Source organism: Anas platyrhynchos, chromosome 2 (assembly GCF_047663525.1).
Source record: "Anas platyrhynchos isolate ZD024472 breed Pekin duck chromosome 2, IASCAAS_PekinDuck_T2T, whole genome shotgun sequence".
NCBI classification, from domain to species: Eukaryota; Metazoa; Chordata; class Aves; order Anseriformes; family Anatidae; genus Anas; species Anas platyrhynchos.
The window spans coordinates 80,243,690-80,265,974 of record NC_092588.1 but is presented as its reverse complement, the minus strand read 5'-3'; the positions used below and the strand labels follow the sequence as shown (position 1 = coordinate 80,265,974).

The window sequence follows — 22,285 nt, the reverse complement described above, 5'->3', positions numbered from 1 at the left end:
CACTGCAGCTGTGGATTCACTGCCATTGGAAACGAATTAGATAACAAAGCTCCTTAGGAAATCCCACGGATTTCCTGAGATAGACAGTGTGGCCAGTTAAGTATGTGAATATGAAGTAAACGTATGTTAAAATTTATTTATTTTTTTTTTAATTGAGGTTACTGAAGAGAGCCCCATATACGCATCAGCAGTGGGGATGGCACTGCTTGTAGCAGGAAGCACATTAAAAACCTTTCTGTCCCCCTGAGAGATGTCTCATCAGGCTCTCCCGGCCCAGGCAATCCTTGCACAGCAGTCTCTCACTCAGGGCCTCACCCTGCAGTCCCCACACCCCTGAAAGAAGCTCAGGGGATTTCAACGTTGTCCAGTTTGCAGATAACAGGGCCATTCATGCAAACAAATGTCTTCAGGACCAGCCCTGCCAAGGCAGGGATATTCAGCCCTGTGTCAGCCTGTAGAGAGCCTGGTTGCCCACAGTTGCTGCTGCACATCCTCTTGGGCTTTCTACCTCCCAACCTGCTGAAAACTCGATGCCGAGACCATTTTGGAAAAGCATCCAGAAAGCCTTTGTGCACAACCAGGGCAGAGCCTATATGTGCTCTACAGCAGCAGTGGTGCAAGTGCAAGTGCTCTCCAAATTACTGCCTTTTCCTTGACTCGCTTAGTTGACGTGTGTTTTCCCAAAAAATCCATGTATGGTCCAAGAGGGAATAAGCTTCTTACTAGGCTGATAGATCCATCTCATTAATAGTTGCTTTCCTAGAGTTCCTGTATTCCTGTCAAGTTGGCACATGCTTTGTAGCACAGTGCTGCGTATATCACATTTAAGTTTGCTGCCGGAAAATATGTACAGAGGTTCCTAGTTCAGACCTCTGGGCTGTGAGATGTGCCTGATCCATGTGTTTAGTGTCAATCCTGTGAGATGTCAGCTCTTAAACATGCCTCTGATTTAAAGAGAGCTGTTTGAGCCCCTTCTTTGCTTCTTTCTCCTCAGAGATCTGGCTGAAGAGCAGGAAGACACAGCTCAAGGGCAAGAAAAGAGCCCAAGCGTCACTTCTGAAGTAAGATGGGACTTACACCCTGAAATCACTGGGAAGCTTTTGAAAAAAAAATATTGTGTCCCTGTCTGGACTGATAAAAACTACCTCTGAGAAAAGCTGTTCTTTTAAATATCTATCTGGGCTTGGAAAAGGCTTCCCCATGCTCAGGGGAGGAAAGAAAAGGTTAAAAGGCTTGATCTCGCCTTTCTGAACTTCCCAACTTTCCCACTGATTAAATTGCTCAGCAAATCAAGTTCTCTGACAAGTCCAAAGGGTACAGCTGGGTGTGAGCCTCACGGGGGCGAGCATTTTAAAGGCCATTAAAACTAGCAGAAGAACTTCCATGGACTGCAACAGGATTTGGACCACCCCATCAATAAGTTGCTAAATGTCTGTGAGGAGCGTGCACACGCCCTGCACACCAGTGGCAAGGAAGGATGCAGGAAAGGGAACAGATGACACCTCCTTTGCAGGGAAGGTTAGCCCCATTCTCAGATATTTTACCCCAAGACACATATTTCAGCATTGGTAATGGACCAGCTTGCAGGATGGGAGCCTACATGTGGGTTGTAGCAGAGCTGCCAAGTTTCCACCAGGGAGGCTGTGGGGAAGCTGCCCAAGACCGAAGGGGGCTTTGGAGAGCCTTGTGTACAGCTGAAGTGCTCAAGAATGCTCTGCCCATTCATCATCCTCAAAGAGAAGCGCTTGGCCGCGCTCCTCCGAGGGAGGGGAGGGCATGGCAATCGGACCCGCAGCAGCTGCCAGGGAAAAATAATCCAGGAGTAACATGAATAAATAAGAAACATTTTGCTAGTCTTAATATTACATGGCTTTCTTCATGCTCTCTCTCTAACACTTGAATTTCCTCCCAAACATTCAGTTTTTCCACAAGCCTCTGTCTATGGCTTTCAGCTCTTTTTTTTTTTCCTTATTTCTCTCCTCTTTTTTTTTTTCTCTTTTCTTTGAAGAGCAGCACCCCCATCCTCTTATTCTCTCTTTTCTGCAGTGCCTTCATGTGTACTCCCCATATTCTACATCACCTCATCTACTTTCAGTTTTTCTTCACAGGTTGTTCCCTCCATCTCTCTCCCTTTAAGCCCTACTCTGCACTTTATTTGCATGTCTTTCTCCTCCATTGCTTAATTTTCTACTCATTTCTCTGTCTCTCTTTCAGGTTTGTTTTAAAACTGGCCCAACTTTTCTCCACAATCCACTTTGAAGACCTCCAAGCCCTTTCATTTCATTCTCTTCCAAGCAAAAGTTTCCTTTCATCATCATTTTCCTGGATTTTAACAAAGAGAAGCCTTTGACTCCAAACCATTGGCTTATGCTTGCACTACAGAGGTGCCACTAGCAGTTTTGGGCAGTTCCTCCCCAGGCACTTCAGGAACCCAGCTAAGGAGGCAGAGATCCTCATAGTGACAGGGCCTCTGTGGGAGAAGTGACAGCAATGTATCTCCACACTTAGGTCACATCTGCCCAAAGCTTACAGGGAGTAAGCTATTAGTGAGTAAGTTACAACTAGAGTAGTCAACACATGCTCAGAAATTCAGTGCTGAAGGGCTCCGGACGATGAGTTAGCTGAGAGCTGCAGGCCCTGGCCCTTTTGAATTATGTGACACAGGTGCCTAAAAACAATAAAAACAGAAACATGGGAAATGAACATGAAGAAAACATTTCTAGACAGAGCTTTCCAAAGCCTAAGTGTGTCTGTGCTCAACTTGAAGTTGCAAGAGTTTTGCTTTCTCTTACTCTGTTTTGACACTGATTTTTGTGTTCTTCCAGATTTTCTGCTCTGTGTTAGGCAATAGCACAAGTGAAAATATCCACAGGCTCTGAAGTCATGATCAGGACACTTTAAGCACATGGCCAAACATAATCATGGGAGACAGACCAACTCCATTGAAACCTTCCCCTGCTTGGGATTTCACTTTTCCTACCCATTGCAGCTGCATTAAGCAAACTGTGCTGCTCCCCACACGAGGTTCATTGGCCTAGGTAGTTTTGATTTGTTTAGCTGTGGCTTTATCAAAGCCAGATCAAGCAGCATCATTCTCAGTCCTAGGAATGGCTTTGTTTTTTTTTCCTCCTCTTTTCACCTTCTGCCCCATAATTCCTTCCCCACTGCTATGAAGGATATTGCTTGGCCTGAACTCCTGCAACCAGCTTCTACATCCTTGTTGTGTTATAAATACAGCACCCTGCTCCAGCCAGATCCAGCCCTGGCTGGCTTGCTCTACCTCTTATTTTATGAGGAAGTGACAGTGACTTCAGGAGACTGCCAGGCAGCTGGGGGGAAACGCTCAGATGACCGAGGAGGGCCAAACTGTAAATCTGAGGTGAGGAAAGAGCTCGCCTCTGGTCCCTCGCCCCTGCTGCTCTCAGCGTAGCCAATCTTTGCCTCACACTGGATTATTTTCGAGCTGTGAAAACAGCAGCAGTTGCAAGTTGCTGCTTGCCAGAGCCTAATATTTCTCCTACCTGTCCAGACATCCCATATAACAAGAAAGTGCTGATGGCAGTATGACAAAGCTCTCTCTCTGGAGCTGGGGCTGTGTAGTCATGTCTGCAGCTGAAGCGCCATCGCGGCCTCACCAGCGGGTTGGTTCTTGTTGGCACTGCGTTTGAAGGCACAGGGGATGCCACAGCATGAAAGATGAGAGTAAAAAAAGCAGTATTTAAGGAGTGGGGTTATCCTGGCTGTCCGAGAGGCACCGTCTTTATCTGCTGAGTGCACGTAACGCATGCCTCACCTCATTCAGCCACTTATAGCCTGTTAGGTAAGAGTTAGGTACAACCACATCCAGCTCTCCATGCACACTCTGGCATTTTCTACAGGGTATCAAAAGGAGAATCTCAGTTTATGGCCCTGGAGATAAGAGCCCTGCCTGCAGTTTAACCCCAGAGGTCTCCCCGTGCTTATCAAGGTGGATAAGCAGTGACAGTCCCTCCCGAGTGATGCACCCACACCCGCACGCTGATTGCTGGGGATGTGGAAGTGTAGGAATCTCTGCTTATCTGCGGATGGCTTAACTGCTCTTACCCCAAACGTGCCTGTTTCAGGAAACAGCTGAGTCAGACTGGCGAGAGACTTAATTCCTTCTAAAGCTCTACCTTTAATGTTGCAATGCTGTAGCAACTGCAGGGGATTGTATTCTAAAACACCTTTGATTTTTTATTTCATCTGCTTGTATCACCGCTGTCTTCCCCAGGTAACCAAGGTGCAAATGTCTCAGCAGGCTGCCAGGTTTCCCTGTGGTCACGAGGAGGACAAAGGACACTCACTCACCTTTTTCAAAGCTTCTCCCCTCAGGGTGCCCATCTGATAGCCCGGGATGCGCCTTCAGGAGCTGATAGCTGCCTTCAGCAGCTGATAGCAATCACGGTCTTTGTCTCCCCATCCTGTCCCACCTCTCTGAGTCAGTCCTTTTGTCTCCTTATTTGGGTGCCTTTTGACTGGAAGCCTGCCCCTTGTCTTTCTGCTGTCAACTCTTAGTGGCTCGAGTCTTCTTCTGGTTGTTCTGACTTGTCCTGTGCCCAGAGTCCCCGAGGAGCTGCATGCAGGTGTGCTGCGATAGTGATGACCTACTAAACTGAAGGCTTTCCCTGGCCTTACATAGAAGAGGGGAGAAACACAGCAGAAATGTCTTCCCCACTGCTCTGCTTTGCCCCTTGTCCCCACCTTAGGATCCTCCACAGGTGAGGGTGGGTGATTTTCCCCACAGCTGAGGCCAAGGCTCAGCTTGGAGGGCAACCACCATCACAGGAACATCAGTAGCTAACACTCCCAATTCCACCAAAACCCAAGAACATCTCCAAGCACGGAGAGGAGGGAATACCAGCACTGTATGCTGCACGTAAACGAAGGGCACATTAAGCAATTGCCTCCTATAAAGCACGTTTAAATGCCTGGAGTTTCGAGAGAGCGCTTTAGTACCAGCATTGGCTTGCTCTAGTGGAGCTGCAGGCCAACGCGTATTCGTCGCTATAATTTTATACAGCTGCATTATTTTCACAGTTTATGGTGACACTATCTCGTTTATGAAGTGCACGCAGCAGTTACACATATGGCTGTATTATTTCCAGCACTTCGAGCGCAATTAGTAATTTCGTCGAGCTAACGCTGTCAAAGCTACAGTGGCAGCACGCACTGTATTGCAGCTGTCCAAGATTTAGGGAGTGCTATCCGCGTTGATGCAATATGTACATAGCTGTTTGGGTGCCTGAGCCTGGGCCGCTGTCTCCAAAAGGTTACCAGAGACGTCAGGTGAAATTCCACCCCTCCGGCTCCTTTCAGTAAACTCGTTTATACCCGGGATGCATCTGGCCCTAGGTTTTTGTGGCTCCGAATTGCAACACGATCGCTAATCAAGGAAGCGCTGCTTCATCCCCACCAGGAGCCATCGCGAGACACAACACCAGCCTGAGCAACCAGGCCTCCTGTGCACAGACCAGGGGATGAAAGTGGCCCTTTGAGACATCTCTGCCCATAATGCTATTTTGAGTCATTTGCTAGTACCGTAAATGACTCTCAAAATTAAGGATCGGTTTCTTAGGGAAAGAGGAGCGCTGTTAAGTGGGCAGACTGGGCAGAAAGAGAAAAATGATACAAATTTCACGGGCAATTGTGCTTGCCAAAAAAATGTGCCAGTTTGCACGTCACTGATTTATTCCTAGTGTAGTAATTATCATTGTGGCTTTACCCTGCCTAATGAGAGGTATTATCTATTGCTGAGAAGACAGATTCACAACTCTGCTGTCAACTTCAGTGCTGACTTTCACCAGCATTGGCATGCCAGCCAATTTAGCCAAGGGGCGACTTGCTACTCGAAGGGACGAGAACGAGCAGTTGCCCTCGGTTCCTCCTGAGCGCCCGCAGCGTGCCTGAAACTCGGGGCTTCTCACACAGGTGTCAGACACTAGCAAACTGCCAAAATTGCGCCCCGGTTTTGCAGCATGCAAACCAGGGAGAATGAAAGCCACTTCCTGGCACATTCGAAAATTTGTTGATTTGCTTCTAGGCTTTCTTCGCCCCCCAAGCGGGTGGTACCACCGAGGCGTGAAAGCGCAGCAAGGCTTCCCCCAGCTCCCGTGGCTGCTTCTGGGACCAGCAGAAGAAATGTCCTCTGTGCCCCAAATCAAAATTAATGGGTTTTCCTACCAGCTCCGTCTTACGCTGTGCTCCATGAAAGAACGGATCTATCCTTATCACAGCCCCCTGTGTTTGGCTAAACAGAAATACGATAAAGCACTAAGAGCAGGAAGTGAAGGCAGGGTCAGGGGGATTCTCTGGGCACATCTCCCTTCACATGCTGACAGACACTTGCATTGGCACAAGGGAAAGTCTACCTTTTTTTACTCTACTTTTTGGCAGTGGTTGTCAGTTTGGCTTGCTTTCCCCTGCAATAATGTTGACAAATACATGGCTCACAGCACTCGGGTGATAGCACTTCAGCCAGCCCATTCAGACAAATGATGTTTTGATATTTACTGGCCATGCCTTACCACTTGGGCAACGGGCTGAGCAGGAATTTGTATTTAAAACCTTCCAGGACATGCTGTTCTCTTTTTTTGGTACTTCAGATGCAAACTCCCAGTGCAGGACTAAACCCATTCCACCTTCCCCGTGTTCCTCCAGCGTGGTATCTCTGCAGGGCTGGCATTTCAGCCTCTGAACGTCTCAGTCCCAGTTTAATTTTCCCTTCATCCACCTTCTCTGATCCTTACCTCATCAAAAGTAATTGCCTCATCCTGATTTCATTTTTCTGTAATTAGTATGCTTCGACTTGAGACGGAGTAGGGATGCTGCCCCTCACAGACATTGGACCTGAAAGTTCGTGTCCCCAGTTTTGCAGTAAAAACAAAAGTATTAAACTCCTGCACTACACTATGGTGTGTGGTTTTCTAGGTTTAAATTGGCCTATTTCCTTCCTGTTCTGCTTATTGACTCATTTCCTTAAATCTAATTTGAGCTTGTTATTGAGTTTTAGCCTCAGACAATACATCAGTTGTGTCCATAACACCCATCGATCCAGCAGGAAAAGAGATGGCAGCAAGAGATGGAAGATTTTCATTATTTTCGCAAGAGAGAAATACAAATTATTATTTTCTGATGGGAGACAAGGAGGAACAACAGTGGATAGCCATGGAGCAGACCATGTGTTCCTCGAGGGAACCTTATCTGCTGCTCCCATGTCCAAGAACATCCTATATGAAATCCATAGAAATACTGAACTTGGATTCATGGAGTTTTCATCAATAGAGATGTTGCTCTTTTGTAGCTGAGCATGGCAAAGATCCCTCAGTATCCTTTATAGACGAATTCGAGAAGCTTAGAATGCCTTTTTTTCCTTTTTTTTTTTTAATTTTTTCTTTTTTTTTTTTTTTCCTCCTGGAGTTGGGGAAACTAAGGAATGCCTGCTTTTCACTTCCACCTTAACAAACATTTGAAGAGGTTTCTGGTATTCATCCTGTCTGGATCCCACTGGGTATGTCACTTAAATGGAGTTTCTCCACTTTTTATTTTTATTTTTTAAAGAGTGGATTAAACATTTGCATTTCCAGTCCTCCAGAGCACAGATTTCAAAGGCAAATGTGTTCTTGCTTTTCTGTGCTCCCACAGCTATTTGCTCTGAGAGAAGCCTTTAAGTGTAAATAACAAGAATAATGCAAATATTCTTAATTCAAAACCACATTTAAGCCAGCGGTTTTCTAGCTTCCTTATATCTGGTCCGCAAGTAAAGACATTTTTTTTTTTTTTTTTTTCTGAATCCTTGCCCCTGGCTCCCTTTTTGCAAGTTAAGAGGTTTATGTCTCTCCATAGGAGTGGCTGGCTATTCAGTGTCAGCTGGGCTTGGTCCCAGCATCCAGCAACTTGAGCACAACCTTCTGTGTCTGCAAGTGGACACATTTAGACATCTAACTGCTTGATCTGCAAGAAGGTGCTGTGGCTCTGGTTTTATGCCCACACTTGAGCACGGAATTAATATTAAACTGCAGCACCCTACTTGAGACTCACATTTAATTGCACTTGAATTGTCAAAGTGCAGCCTTTGATCATAGGTGAGTTTCAAGCCCTTGCTTGCAATTAAGGAAGATGTTACAGGAAGCATCAGGCTGCTTTTGGAGTGAGAGTAAAGGAAGACGAAGAATGCAGGTGCTCTAGCAGCAAAAAACATCTGGCTCCACCCTTGGAGCTTCAATAAACTGCAAATAAGCATTGCCATGAAATGATGCTGGTTCAGTGTCATAACCTCAGATGCTGTCAGTGTCATTTTTTGTCTGCAAGGTATTTTATGGACACTAATAATGAGCTCACAGAAAGGCCTGTCAGGTAAGTGAGGTGTTATTACACTACATCTTTAGAGGAAGCAGAGCCAAAAAAAGCTGAATGACTTGCCCAAGGCTAAAGAGTGTCAAGGCCAGAGCATTTATGAGTCTTACACTTTATCCAAGCAACAGGGTCTCAGCTCATTCCCATAGTTTCTTAACCCACAGAATCTGCATAAAAAGAGATCATTTCATGGTTATTTGGCCCTATTTGCTGTGCATACTTCCTTATGTAGCACTCTGAACCAAAGCTCTAGATCCAAATAACTGATAGGAAAAAAAAAATAATTAAAAAAAAAAATTACCAACACTACTATTGTGTCTTAAAAAGTTAGATTTAGCTGGAGAGACTGAGAAGGTGCCCACCAACAATAAAACTATTTATTATTATTCTTTCCAGAGGAGACAGCGTTATCTCAGAGCCTTGGTAAGATGACTGGGAGAACACGCGTAGCACTTTTGCCCAGGCTAGGCTGCTCAACAAAAAGGCATGCCTTAATGTCCTTATGTCTGCTTTAGCAAGTAATGAGTGTCCTCCTGATTTGCTGGTAGGACAAAAATAAAGTTCCTGATAATTGTGTTGTTACAGTTTGTCCTGGCTCACTTACATCTCAGGAAATCAAGAGACACTACCAAGGACTACCAAGCTTTCCATACACCCAACTAACCACAGATTTACTGTTGGGGTAAAGCACTCCACTGGGTCCCCTCCTTCCCAACCCTGTAGTACCCACCCAGCTGGCCCCTGTCCCTGCCCCACACTGGCAATAAACACATTTATCTGCTCCCCAAAGCTGGTGTGATGATGCCATGACTGCCCTTTCCTACAGGGCCCCCAGAGCACACACACAGAAGCAAAGGCATGGTACAGATACTAAAACAAGTCCAGACTCAGACAAGGCAGATAGATTAAAGAAATCCCTGGGCAGCCACACTTTCAGATGGCACCCTTGTACAGCTGGTGTACAAGTTCTGTCCCTGCTAAGAGACCCCATTGCCTTCAGGCCTGGATGTACCTGATTTTGGTGCCTGAGGGCCCAGTCCTCGGCACAGGCCTCTGAGGCCTCGCTGCCGCCCATGCCAACATTGTGCAAACTACACAGTGGCCAACAACAGCACCATTAGCTAATAAACCTCGATAAACTGCAACGAGCAGCTTTTTATGGCAGGCGAAGCACGTCATAACAGCCACCTCGTGCTCTGTGGTGCTAAACGATAGCCCCGATACCGATATCTCGGCCTTGCAGGGGCGACGGTGGCACACCTTAAACCTGCGTCACTCAGGGACAGACAGGCTTTTCTGCCCCATCCAAACTGTGCCACTCACCATGAATTTGGCAATCAGGGAAAAAAAAATCCCAAGATTTTTTGGGTGGGAATTTTGAAAAGGTTTTCTTTGCCTGGTGGTCTCCCCCTTCAGGGAGCCTGGGGCAAGAGGAGCCACTGCATGCTAGCAAAAGGCCTCTGCCATGCGGGACTTCCCATTGTGGATTTGGTTAAAGTTAAAGGCTCTTACACTCTTTTGTTGCCCTAAGGGAGAAACACTACCTAAAAGGCTGGTGCTTTATACATCAAAGGATGCCAGGGGATTTTTTTTTTTTTTTTTTTTAATTGCTCTGAGTAATTTTAAGCCAGACATTTTCATAAAAGAGTATCAATTTAAAATCCACTTCTGGAGCTGTTGAGTGAATAAGCTAGGATCCAAAGAGAGGCTTAAATGAAAGCTACACTGGGAAAAAATAAATAAAGGAAAAAAATATATATAAAGAATCATGCAGAATATTTGTTCCTCAGGGCATTTGCTTTCAGTTTGGAGATCCTTTATAAGCTCCTCTGATCTTCAGCTTCCAATTTGTATGTGCCTGTTTCCAGGGAACTAAACACCATTCCTCCTAGTTTTCCTTTACAAGAACATAAGGCATGCCTGTAAATCGAACCTGTCTTTACATTTCTTAGTGAGCATACTGCATCTCCTACAGTTACCTAAATAAAATGCACAAATCTCTAAGCGTGTCTGATCTGGCCAATCTTTAAATAAAAGGTCTGCTTTTCACTGGGAGGACTCCTCAGCACTTTCTGAAATTGCTCAAGCCTCCCTGACAGTGGCTTTGTCTGAGCCCATCCACACAGAGCTACCACAGCCATGTGAGGTTACATGAAATCAGCAGACGTGTCCACCTGAAGGACTCATTTCTTCAAATATCAGACCACGCACACATGTACACCCATAAAAAGAATCCAGAACAACTGGGTTTAACTGAATAGGATGAAGAGAGACACCACAGAGCCAAATTTGTTTGAAAATGCAAATTCTATACAAACAACAATTGTGTACAGGAACATACATAAAAGCAAAAATACCCATAGTATTTGTGGTTCTTTTCTCAAACCCAAGAAACAGTACAAAGGAAAATGCTGAAATTTGCTTTTTTTGTTCCTGGGTCCTCAATGTAAAGCTTACTAGAGAGTGAAGCTTACTAGAGGTAGAAAAGAAAATGAAGCCACATTTCATTGAGCAACCCCCAAATGAATTAAAATCAAACAGACAAAAGGGTCAGCAGATACATGTACAAGATGGTGAATTCAACTCTTCTGCAATTTCTTCGTTGGCAGTAAGTCATGCCATTACTAAAAGCACCAGGAAACACACTCTCAAAAAAAATATGTTTCTTTTCAGCCCATCGCGTCTGCTCAAAAATAATGTGCATGGTGGTGTTTCCATTGTGGCTCCACAGGGCTGCTTCCTGAGCGAAAGGCTTGGAGTTGCCTCCAGGCTGGACAGGATACAGCATATTATTGCCAGGATACACCAGGCTACGATCTCCACGTCAGAAAATAAAGCATCAATCAAAACAGCTCTAAACTATTTGCTCACAGGTTCCACTCTGGCAGTCGTCAGTCTGCTGGGTCCTCCTCCACCCCACCAGTCAGCCGGTCACCCACCTCCTGTCCCAATAACCCGGGAGGTAGGTCTGGTGGGCAGAGCTCTGAAAGGCATACATGTCTGCATACAGCACGAGTGCCCGTCAGACTCCATGAGAGGGCATTTTGAGGTAGAGTTATGGACATGTCTCACACATACTAAATTACTGCAAGCTGAAGTCCTAAATTTATATCTATAAAGAAAACTGATGTAGACTGAAGAGAAGAACTGCAGAGGTGTGCAGTAAAATGCGGCTGCATTGATGCAATTTTTCACAATCCTTTCCTGCACAGCTTCTGCATTCATCTCTCCCCAGAAAGCCTCCCTCTAAGAATCCCCAAATTCCAGCGGTTATAAAGAACCAGGTTCAGCCCAGCAGAGAAAATGCAAGAGTGAGAACTGAGGTCTGAATCTGAAGCCCCCTGAGCACAGGGGAGAGAGACTGCAGCAGCTGGACACACGGACTTGGTCCAGAAATACCTCTGATAAATACCAGAGTAGCAACTCTGTCAATTCCCATATTGTTTGGGGTCAAAGGAGGAGCACTGTTTTCTGTCAGGAAACCCATACCAACCCACAGAGTCCTGGTTTTGGGGTGGCAGTCCTTCTACCCTTCCTGGTGATAAATTGCCTCTTCCACAGGTGCCCTACCCCTTTCTCTGCCTAGGATTTCTGAAATAGACATTTTCGGTTTAGGATAACATTGCACTGGTTCTCCAAGAACATCAAACCAAGGAGCCAACTCCTTCCCTATTCAGGTGAGATAAATTCTCTGATACTTGGATATTACTTGGATGAATTATTCAGCTCGCAGTTAGTCACGGGCATGCTCCTGGACACAATCTGCTTCTTCAAAGCGTGGTTGGGTAATGCAGCATGTACTCCCTGGGGGGCCCAGCTACTTCTTGAAGTTCTCTGTGGCCTGGAATTGCCTTAAAAGAGACATTAGATCTAATGCAGAAAGGTGAATTCAGTCCGATACTCTAAATGTAACTACCCTGTCCTGAGCTGCGGCTTTAGTTAACTTGAAGCACATTATCATGAAAGAGAGCAGTGACTAACTACTGAGCAACTTATTTCCCCCACCCAGAGGTTTCCACGATGCAGAAACCAACCTTATGCTGAGCCTTGCCAGTCTGTTATCACGGGCAATTATAAGTAATTACAGCAATTACTAATAAGACATTATCAAGGATAATGGGGAAGGGGCAATTGCTACCGTTCGCTTCAGACGATCCAAGGTCACGGCAAGACATGACCAAGAAGGACAGCCACGATAGGCACCAAGCCTTTCTGATGACCCAACCCCAGGTCTGTGTGGCAGAGGTGAAGCCAGGGATGTGCCCTTGAGCACGAGCACTCTGCAAGCCCCTGGCTCAGTCTGGGGGGCACGGCTGCTGGCGTTGACCTTCCAGCTGATCTTCTGTCTCTGCTAAGCAGGAGATGACGCAGCTCCCCCAGCCTTGCCAGGCTGTTCGGCCACAGGGGCTGAATCCCTGATTCCCACAAAGTGGTGGGAACCGGGTGAATCCTCACCTCCAACATCAGGCACGGTTACAGAGGTGAAGGGTCAATGTAGTCAAATCGCTGGGCCATCTGCCTTCCCTGCTGCAGGTCGCCTCTTTAAATGGCCACGGGGGAACGTGGGAGAAGGGTGTTTTTCCAGCTGACCTGCTGCTTTCGGAGGTTTTCGTTTTACCTCAGCCTTTGATTGATTTCCCACACCCTGCATTAAAATATATATGAGCAAGCGGTGGCTTGTGCGAGGGTGACAGCTCAGCAGCAGCAGTTTCCATCCTGAGGAGCAGCTCATACGCACTCCTGCTTCTTCTGTCAGAGCAGCAATATATTAAGATGGATGTTTCCCTCGGTGCGAAGAAAACAAGGTTTTTTAACCCGGTGTGTGGCACTTTTTTAACTGACGTGCATCTAAACTGCTGGCTTGTGGACTATCCCCTCTGAAGACATTTACACCGACACAAAGGGTAGGCAAAGAGGATGCTGCGTGGCCCCACGTTGTGGGGATGGGATTTGCACAGGGTGCAGCACCGGACATTAGCCTGAACAAGAGTGACTCTTGGTTTGCTTGGTTCATTTTATCAAACACATAAAGGAGAAGAGTCTTAGCAATGCACAGGAAAGAAAGAAGTTCAGTCTTGGCCCAAAATGAAGCACAGCATGAAATTAATGCTCTTCTACCTGCCCTATGTTTCCTACTGGTCCTCAAATCTGGACCCTGGCTCAATTCCCAGTACATGTAGCTTCTTTTTTTCCTTGCCACACAGTCCCACCAAGCTATTTACTTCCACAGGTTAAAGTAGCTTTTATTGGTTTTGCAGTCTCTTGTATATTGCTAGAGAAGAAACAGGATTGAGCTCAGTAGCATCTGTGTGCTGCTGAGCACAGAGCAAATTCCCAGGACTCTTTATTGGATTTCTCTACCCGGTACCAGGCAAATCACCCAGGGGGATAAAAATTGCTGCAAAGTCCAAGAGGAGGAGCAAAAGTTCCCCCAATAAATGGCTGGACCAGGTCCAGTGGGAAGCCTGGAGAGCTGCCAGGCTGCCATTCCTCAAGCAAAGACAGCTGGCATTTGCAAGTCAGGTCCCAGCAGTGCGAGCGAGTTCAGGGCGATCGGCCGGTGGGTCACGGCACCACGCACTGGGGTGGGGAGGAAGAGTCACACAGGTCTGCTGAGTGGGTGGCAGAGGGCAGGATGGAAGAGCACACCGCAAAGGGGCGAAGAATCTCCTTCCAGTCCGCGTGCTGCTTTGGGGTTGACCCAGAAATCCTCATCTGCAGGACACGCGACTGTAAAATCCACGTTTAGTCACTTCTAGGAATGCAGAAGTCAAGCCTGAACACCTGGAATAAAGCAATTTGAGAGCGAAGTCCTGCAGACCGTACTGTGAGATAGAAACCACTTTGCAGACAATCCTTTTTGACAGGGCATTTCCTGAACAGGATAAGGGACCAAAGTTAAATTCTTAGAGATCTATCAGCAGTTCTGAGGAGCGTGAAAAATATCCTGGGCCTGGGGGAGGAGGGAAGCACTGCTTTTCCTCCAGGCTTTTCCCACAAGCATCTCCCAGCATTAGCAGCATGATGGGTTTAACTTAAAATATGCTGGAAGAGTAGACCAAACATATGGAAGAGCTATTTATATTAGGCTAATGGCAAGTTTATGCTTTCAGTCTGTAAAACATTGCTTTGGACTTAAATCTCAACAGATAGCCCTCTCCTTCTGGACATCCTCTGAGGTTATCCACCTGGGGACGAAGCACCCCCTTCCCTTCACCACAGGGTGTCTGTATGAAAAAAAATAATAATAAAAAAATGAGGCTATTAAGACCTGTAAGATATTTTGCAATTACTAGAGGAATCACACAACATATCTCTGCACCAGAGAGTTGCCAACAAATACATGTAAACATGGCTCTTCTACGTGACTCGCTCAAAGCCTTTGGCATGGATATTAAGTTTGCACAAGCAATACAGGGGATAGGAAAATCCAGCACACCAAGATCAATTGCTTTCTTATCCTTCAGCCCAAGGCAACGTGGAGGAGAGATGACCTTCCAGAAGGACTGTGTGGAGGAAATGCCATATCCGCTCTCCAAAGAGGAATTTCCTAGCTGCTGTGTGCAGACGATGCCCAGCACAAGGAGATGAGAGCTTCTACCTACTGCCACTGTAATGCAAAGTGTCGTAATGAGTGGTGAATGTGAAATATGGAGTTTCCTACCACCTCCAGGAAACCTCTGGTATTAGAGCAGTGTGCACGTGTTTCTGTGCGAGTCTGAGCTGCATGCATGTGTATGTGGCCTAATGGTGTTATTTAGGTATTCCTAGAGAAGCACACAGCGAGATGCTCCATCGGCCCCGTCTGATTTCTACAAAGAAATAAATCAATCCCTACAGCGACCTCACACAAGAGAGCAGAGCTGAGTAACCGCAGATCTGCCTAACCAAGCTGCTGGAGTGACTTCAGGAAACCCCAGCAAGTCAAAGGTTTGCTAATGAGATCAGAAGGTGTGACCTCCCTTGGAAGGGCAGAGCTCTGTGCTGTCAGTGCTGAGCCACCTACAGAGACAAGGAGCTGCTTTCCACTGATGAATCCTGCAGACTCTGTTCCTTGATAGCAAGGGATACCGGCAGAGCACACAGAACAGCATTCCTGCTAGTTTGCTAGCATCTTTGGAGAGGTTTGGGCAGAGCGTATTAATGATCTCCTATAAGCATGGCTCCCACCAAGCAGCCTAGCAGCCTGCTGGTGTGAGGAAAACAAGGTCTAAAGCTGACCTACGTGTTCATTAATTCAAGTCATATTCCCACCAGTGGTGCTGAAATTCAAGCATATCTCTTGCAAGTGCAGTTAGATCAAGTTAGCACGACTCTCTATCATGCTGTCGTGTTTCCATAACATCTGCTAAGAAGCAGATGCAACACGATGATGGTAAACTTCAGTCACGTGGGAGCAAAACAAATTCTAACTCGGAGCCTTTAAAAGGCGAGAAGAAATGAGAGAAACAAGACTTCCTTGAGGAAGAGATGATGTATTGATATTGCGGTGTCAGGCTACGTAAACACAGCTGCAAATCTCCATGCAGAGTCAAGCTGCTTTATGGGGTGTTTATTATACATCGAGATGGATATCTCTTTATGTACTTATAGAAAACAAATATCCACATAAAACACCCTTCTGTAAGTGCTACACAGGCTTCCGCATTGCAAAGAAGTTGTTACGAGTGGGATAAGGGAAATGCCTAATGTAATATCACGAGGCATTTGGATTTGAGGGATGACTACAGGCCAGCCATCTCATGAAGTCAGTGGCACTTCTGTTTGCATGTATTACAGTTTAATGTTAACCCGGCACCCGTGTTAGCAACATCGAAGCATCTGCTACAGTCCTGCAAGCATTGCCACTGCCGAGTCTTTTAGACAGCAGCCTGAGGCCATCCATCATCTGACAACATGCCAGTCAATGCATGGGGAAAGACAATTACCAAAGCAGATAGAAGCAGTACCATTTCATTAGACATGCAATAGAAATTGGCTATAAAAGAAATGTGAAGATAAAACCAAATAAAATCAGATGGCCTGGCAAGGGATCCATCTGGTTTATCAAAACATTTATGGACTCCGTATCTCGGTTTGCTTTCCTGCATGTAGCCACAAGGCTTGTTGTACTTAGTTTTAGCCAGATCAGCACCCAGATCACCAGCTGCATCATCTTCTGTGCCAAAACACGGAAGAGGACAAGAACAGGCAGGCAAGGAAGAGAGGCATATCTCCTTTATGGTGGCTAAGGAAACTTTAGGGTAGTTCACAAAATTATGGCATAAACTTTTCAACCAAGCTGGCTATTCACATTCCCCGGTACTTTGTAACACTCCTATAAAATCCAGTATCACATCCTGTATTGGGTTCATGTGGCATGGTTTTGGTAGAGGGGGGCTGCAGGGGGCCATAGGGGTGGCTTCCGTGAGAAGAATCTAGAAGCTGCCCCTCATTAGAGAACGGCTCCACTGCTGGCCAGAGCCAAGCCAAGAAACGATGTCGCTTGTTCCTCTGGGAGAGCATATTGAAGAAAGGAGGACAAAAGTAACAACAAAAAGCTGTTTCCCAGGGAGAAAGAGAGGAGAAGCAGCCCTGCAGCCCCCCAGGTGAGTGCAGCAGGAGGGCAGGAGGCAGCAGCAGTTCCCCTGCGGGCTGTGCAGGGAGAGGCCCCCGGTGGAGCAGGCTGTCCCCCTGCAGCCCATGGAGCAGATCTCCACGCTGCAGCCCCCCCGTGGGTGGAGGAGCCCCCGGTGGAGCAGGTGGATGTGGCCTGGAGGAGGCTGCGGCCCATGGAGAGCCCCCGCAGGGCAGGAGCAGGCCCCGGGCCGCAGCTGCAGCCCCCCCGTGGAGAGGAGCCCCCGCAGGAGCAGGGGGTCTGGGGGGAGCTGCCGCCCAGCCGTGGGGGACCCGTGCTGGAGCAGTTTGCTCCTGGGGGATGGATGGATGGATGGATGGATGGATGGAGCCCGTGGGACGGAGCCGTGTGGGAGCAGTGCTTGAGGAGCTGCTGCCTGTGGGCAGCCCCTGCAGGATCAGCTGGGGAAGGACGGCATCCCGTGGGAGGGACCCCACGGGGAGCAGGGGCAGGGAGGGACCCTGAGGGTCACTCTGCTGAGTCTGCTTTGCCCGTCACCATACTTGTTGAGCCATCGCCCTGTCCTTATCTCAGCCCTGGAGCCCTTGGCATCGTATTTTCTCCCCCTTTCCCTTTGAGGAGGGGGAGTGAGAGAGCGGCCGTGCTGGAACTCGGCTGCCCACCCGCTTCGAAGCACCGCAGTTGCAAAGTCCTGGGAAAGATTTCTTTCAAGAAATTAAACAAGGTGTTTAACAAAGAAATGCAGAGTTTCCTTTTGAAGGCTTCCTGGAGAATTGGGCTTCTTTCCTATTCCCAGCTCAGAGGAAGGGAATTGTTGATTTCACCTTCTTTTTTCTTACATGGAAATCAAAGGTGAACTGCTCTACAAGGACGGGCAACGTCTCAGAATCAAGCTCTTTTGGTCTGTAATCCCTTCTCAAGGAAAAGATTGATCACACACCTTCCACAGATGTAGGGGAGCAGGGAATAATTTGGGAACTACTCTAATTCAAGTCAGTTTGGGCATAGTGGTACTTCCCTAGCTGTTTCTGAGACAGACACGCTAGCAACAGAGAGTGTTGTGCCGTCACTGGGAGGCGCCTGCGGTGATGACTTCAGAAACAGAACGGAATTGTGTCACCACAGCACTGTGGCAACAGCTGCCTCTGCGCACGTTTAGCTGGGAGGCACAGAGAAGGGTGCTGGATGCGATGAAACCACGTGAGGATTTGTGCATCTCCCCTTGAGGTGCACAGAGGGGGACCATGCCCTTCTGTAAGTGTTTTGATGCTTGGCTGAGGAAAAAAATGGGGTTTTGTTGTGAATGCTTCATTTTAGTATTCTGTAGTTTGTGTCAAGTCCTGACAGAAGCACCAAGGTTGGTACTTTGCTCAATGATGGAGCTGCACAGAGTGAGAACAGACCCAATGTACGGCTGAGGGCCTCTGCACGCTCTCTTCTTCCTACAGATGATCAACAAATAAGGGGAGACAGAGAAGAGTGTGCTGTGGTCCTCCCAGAGACCGCAAGTACTAAAGCATAAACAAGAGGCTTAAGAGTCCCCCTGTCATGTTAAAATTCAGGACAGCAATGGACTTCCTCACACGGGCTGGCCTGTCGACTAGTGTCTCAGGCTGTGGCGTATGAAGATGCACTCCATCTGCTTTCAGGGTAGCAATGGCAGTGGGCAAGCTGCCTGACCTTAACATTTGTCATTTCATTTTTCACCTGAGTTTTGGTGGTTCTCCACGATTCATCCTTGGTCTAGAAAAAAAAAAGTGAACTGCGATGAAAATAAAAGGATTTCCTTTCCATTCATTACATGTTCTTAACTTTGTAACAGATTTGGTTATTGACTTAGAAGGCAAATCTCTGGCCAGACTGCAAGACTTGTGCTCGCAGCGTGGGACAGCTCTCGTAAAGGTGAGTCAGGGCAGTTTCTGGAAAACAAGACATCAGATCTCCAAAACACTTTCTTTGTGCTAATGTAGGAAGGGCGAGTAAGTGTAAAGGTAAGAGCCCAGATACCGTAAGAAGCAGAAAGTGTGAAGGAAACTTCCTTCTGGCTGATACAGCCCCATATCTATTGTCAAGTATGAAGAGAGCAGTGCTAAGTTTCTTGGGGAGAGGTAAAAAAGAAGAGACTGGGAGGTTGTAAAAGGAAAAAGTGGGATTCCCTATTTCAGGAAATCCTAGGAACTGGAAATAGAGATTGGAAGAGTGCTTTAAGCCAAGACAGACACGTTTTAAAACTAAAACCTAGGAGTTGAATGAACCAAGAAATGAATCCATTTTGATTCTGCAGTTGTGTCCAGTGTTATCTTGGGAAATATGGTTTCCACATAAAACGTATCTGGGGCTTGAAGTTCTCCTAAGGCCCTTCTCTGTGTATTCCCTACTGTTTGGTAAGCACTGAGGTCACACTGCAGACAGCAGCACGTCCTCTCCCCACTACTTAGCTGTCTGTTCTCACAACACGTCTAGGAACAGAATGGCTTGGACACAACTGCGCCTAGGACCGAGTTCATTCAAGCTGGTGGACGAGGTAAAAGCTCTGGACAAGCGAAGGGGAGGGAGGGATGGGTGGACATACAATATGATGTCTTTAATCTCATTTCCCTAAGAATCCTGGCTGAGAAAACAAAACAAAACAGAATCAAAAAGAACAGAACAGAACAGAACAAAAGAAGCAAGCAGCTAGCTTGCTGGAGACATTGTCTGGGAAGCAGTGAAAACACTTGCAAACAAAAACATGTCAAAGGACTAACTCTTTGAGCTTAATTCTAATCCAACAGCATAACCTCAAAGTCCTGTTTCTGTTCATAACAGGCTGGTACAGTAACATGTCCCATTGGATGACTTTGCAGCATAGATGTCAGGAATGCAGCTTGGGATCCCCTCCTTCTACTCAGAGTTCACTTTGAAGGGATGAGCAAGTAATTCTTCCTGGGTTGACGGAAATCTAAAGTCTGTTTTCTAACACTCTTGCAGATGCTTCTCTGTCCATCGGCCTGTCCTGCCAACTCTGGTGTGAGTGTGAAGTTGTGGCAAGAGGGATTTCCCATTCCTATTTGACCTGATGGACACCAGCTTTCCTCGGAAATGGCTGATGTTGCTGAGGAGGCAGCAGTATCAAAGCCCTTGCTGATGAAGGTACAACAAGCTGGGGAGGCTTTGGCATTTCTGCACAACGCTGCTCCCTGACTGTCACTCCAGACTCAGATTCGGAAAGAAGCAAAGCAAGCGAGAGGAAAACTGGATGTCCTGGTAATTTTCTTTTTCTTTTCTTTCTTCATTCTTCACTTGTAAGAAAATCTAAATCTTAACCCTTTGTTTGAAAACACGGCTTTATGGAAATGCTTATGGGTGTGCTCCTTCACCTTGTGTGGAACCTGCTTCACCTCGCTTCAGCTCTAGGACACCTATGCTCCAATTTATGCTTCCCATGATAAAGCGGCGTTCTTTCGGTATTCTTTTCTGTGATGCTTGCAGGCGAGGTTGAAAAGAGTTGTCAGTAGGATTCTTCGTTTCCTTTGCAGGATCCAAAGCTCCGTATTACCGTGGATCTTCTCCTCTGATCTGGAAAGCTTCACAGGCCAAAAGAGAATTGAGATGAAGAAGGAAATAGAGAATGCTGACCAAGATTGCCAAGTACCACCCGTAAGTTTTGGGAAAGAATCCGGTGCATTTCTGTAGTGGTAGAAAGTTCATCAAATCATCGTCGTGCGCTTGAAGGCAAGCAATGCTGTAAAAATGAAGAATGCAAGGCCCTGCCTAAGGACAATCTTCAGGCTGCTTCTAGATCAACAGCTTATTTGCTTCTTCCACAACCTCATCTCCGCTTGCTTAGAAGTTGTGAAGGTCGGAAGCACACTCCGTCTTTTTCATCCCCTCTGCGTATCTTTTCCCTGACAGCAACTTCTGTCTTGGCTCTTCACATCCAGCCAGAGCAGTTGCTTTGCCTCCGCAACCTGCAGGCTGTCCTCTCGTGTGTACCTGTGCTGGACTGAGGGTAATGCTTGTAACGCACACAGATGCTGCATTCACTGTGACTTTTAGAAAAGAGAGCAAGAAGCTAACCTGCACAGCAGACTCTTAGGTTTCTGTATCTCTCTCTCTCTCTCTCTATCTGCATATATATTTCAGTACTTATTTACTTCTTTAAAGATACCTTCAATAGAATAGATCCTTTAAGAAAGCTTACTTGTTCTTCCCCTTTCCTTGTTTTTAACGTTTGCTTTTCTAACCAATCCTTAATGTTACAACATTGGATTGATGCAGTACTCAGTCCTTAGAAGTTCTCAAAGCACATCAGTGATTTCTCTATTTCTCAACCTTTCCATCTTCATTGAGATCTCTCATCTGAATTTAGGTATGAGGTGCAGAAGAACACTGCAACCAGCTGAAGCCGTATCAGACACATGCTTCTGCTAGGAAGTCATTCCGAGGGATTCCACGGTGTACTTTAGACAGGTTTGCTCTGGTCCTCTGGACTCAGCATCCCCAAGGGATATTTCAAAGCTCTCGGAAGGACCTGTCATTATCTCTGACCCTGCAGCCTCCAGTAGGAAGGGGTAAATATTCCTTGCCCTTGTGCAAAGGAACTACTCAGTTAGCTGTTTCTAACCCAAATCTCGTTGTTGTCTTCTAGTGACAGACACCACCCGGCTAGCCAAGCTAAAGCACTGAAAATGGAAGGAGTGGGACATCTTCCAAAGCCTGCTGCTGCTTCTAAGCAGAACTGCGCTGTAGGTGGGGACACAGCAAGAGGACACGTCCAGGCCACGGTGGAACTGCAAGGCACCTGTCTGAGCCACACAACGAAGTCAGCAATTCCCAGTTGGAGACTGTTGCTCGACCAGTGACACAGCAGCTGGAGCGCTTCTGGTTGCTGCTGATGGGTTCCCGTGAATCAGCCAGGGATAGGAGCTATGAGAACGCCTGAAGCGATTTGAAGTTACCCGAAAGAAAGAAGAGAGGAGAGAAGAAGACAAGAGGGGAGGGAAGGGGAGGGAATAAAAGGAAGGGAGGGGAGGGGAAGGGAAGGGAGGGACAGGGAGGGGAGGGACAGGGAGGGCAGGGCAGGGGAAGATAGTGTAGGGTAGGATAGGATAGGATAGGATAGGATAGGATAGGATAGCATAGCATAGCATAGCATAGCATAGCATAGCATAGCATAGCATAGCATAGCGTAGTGTAGCGTGTTAGAGGGGAGGGGAGCATAGGAGAGTATAGGGTAGTGTAGGGGATCGGAGTTTAGGGGAGTGTAGGGTAGGATACGGGAGGGGAGTGTAGGAGAGTGTAGGGGAGGGGGGCATAGGGTAATGTAGGGTAGTGTAGCGAAGGGGAGTGTAG

The 22,285-nt window shown here is 46.9% G+C and overlaps 1 long non-coding RNA gene across 2 annotated transcripts; it reads left to right on the top strand.

Moving 5' to 3' along the window:
- Positions 1-18,744: 18,744 nt before the first annotated feature.
- On the top strand, positions 18,745-22,285 carry LOC119716080 (uncharacterized). Of its 2 annotated transcripts, XR_011807236.1 has the most exons (5): positions 18,745-19,475; positions 19,922-20,197; positions 20,470-20,590; positions 21,303-21,504; positions 21,582-22,285. It is a non-coding gene; the product is annotated as an uncharacterized lncRNA (long non-coding RNA). The 2 variants fall into 2 exon arrangements; XR_005263762.2 differs by lacking the exon at positions 18,745-19,475 and having other exon boundaries at positions 19,633-20,197.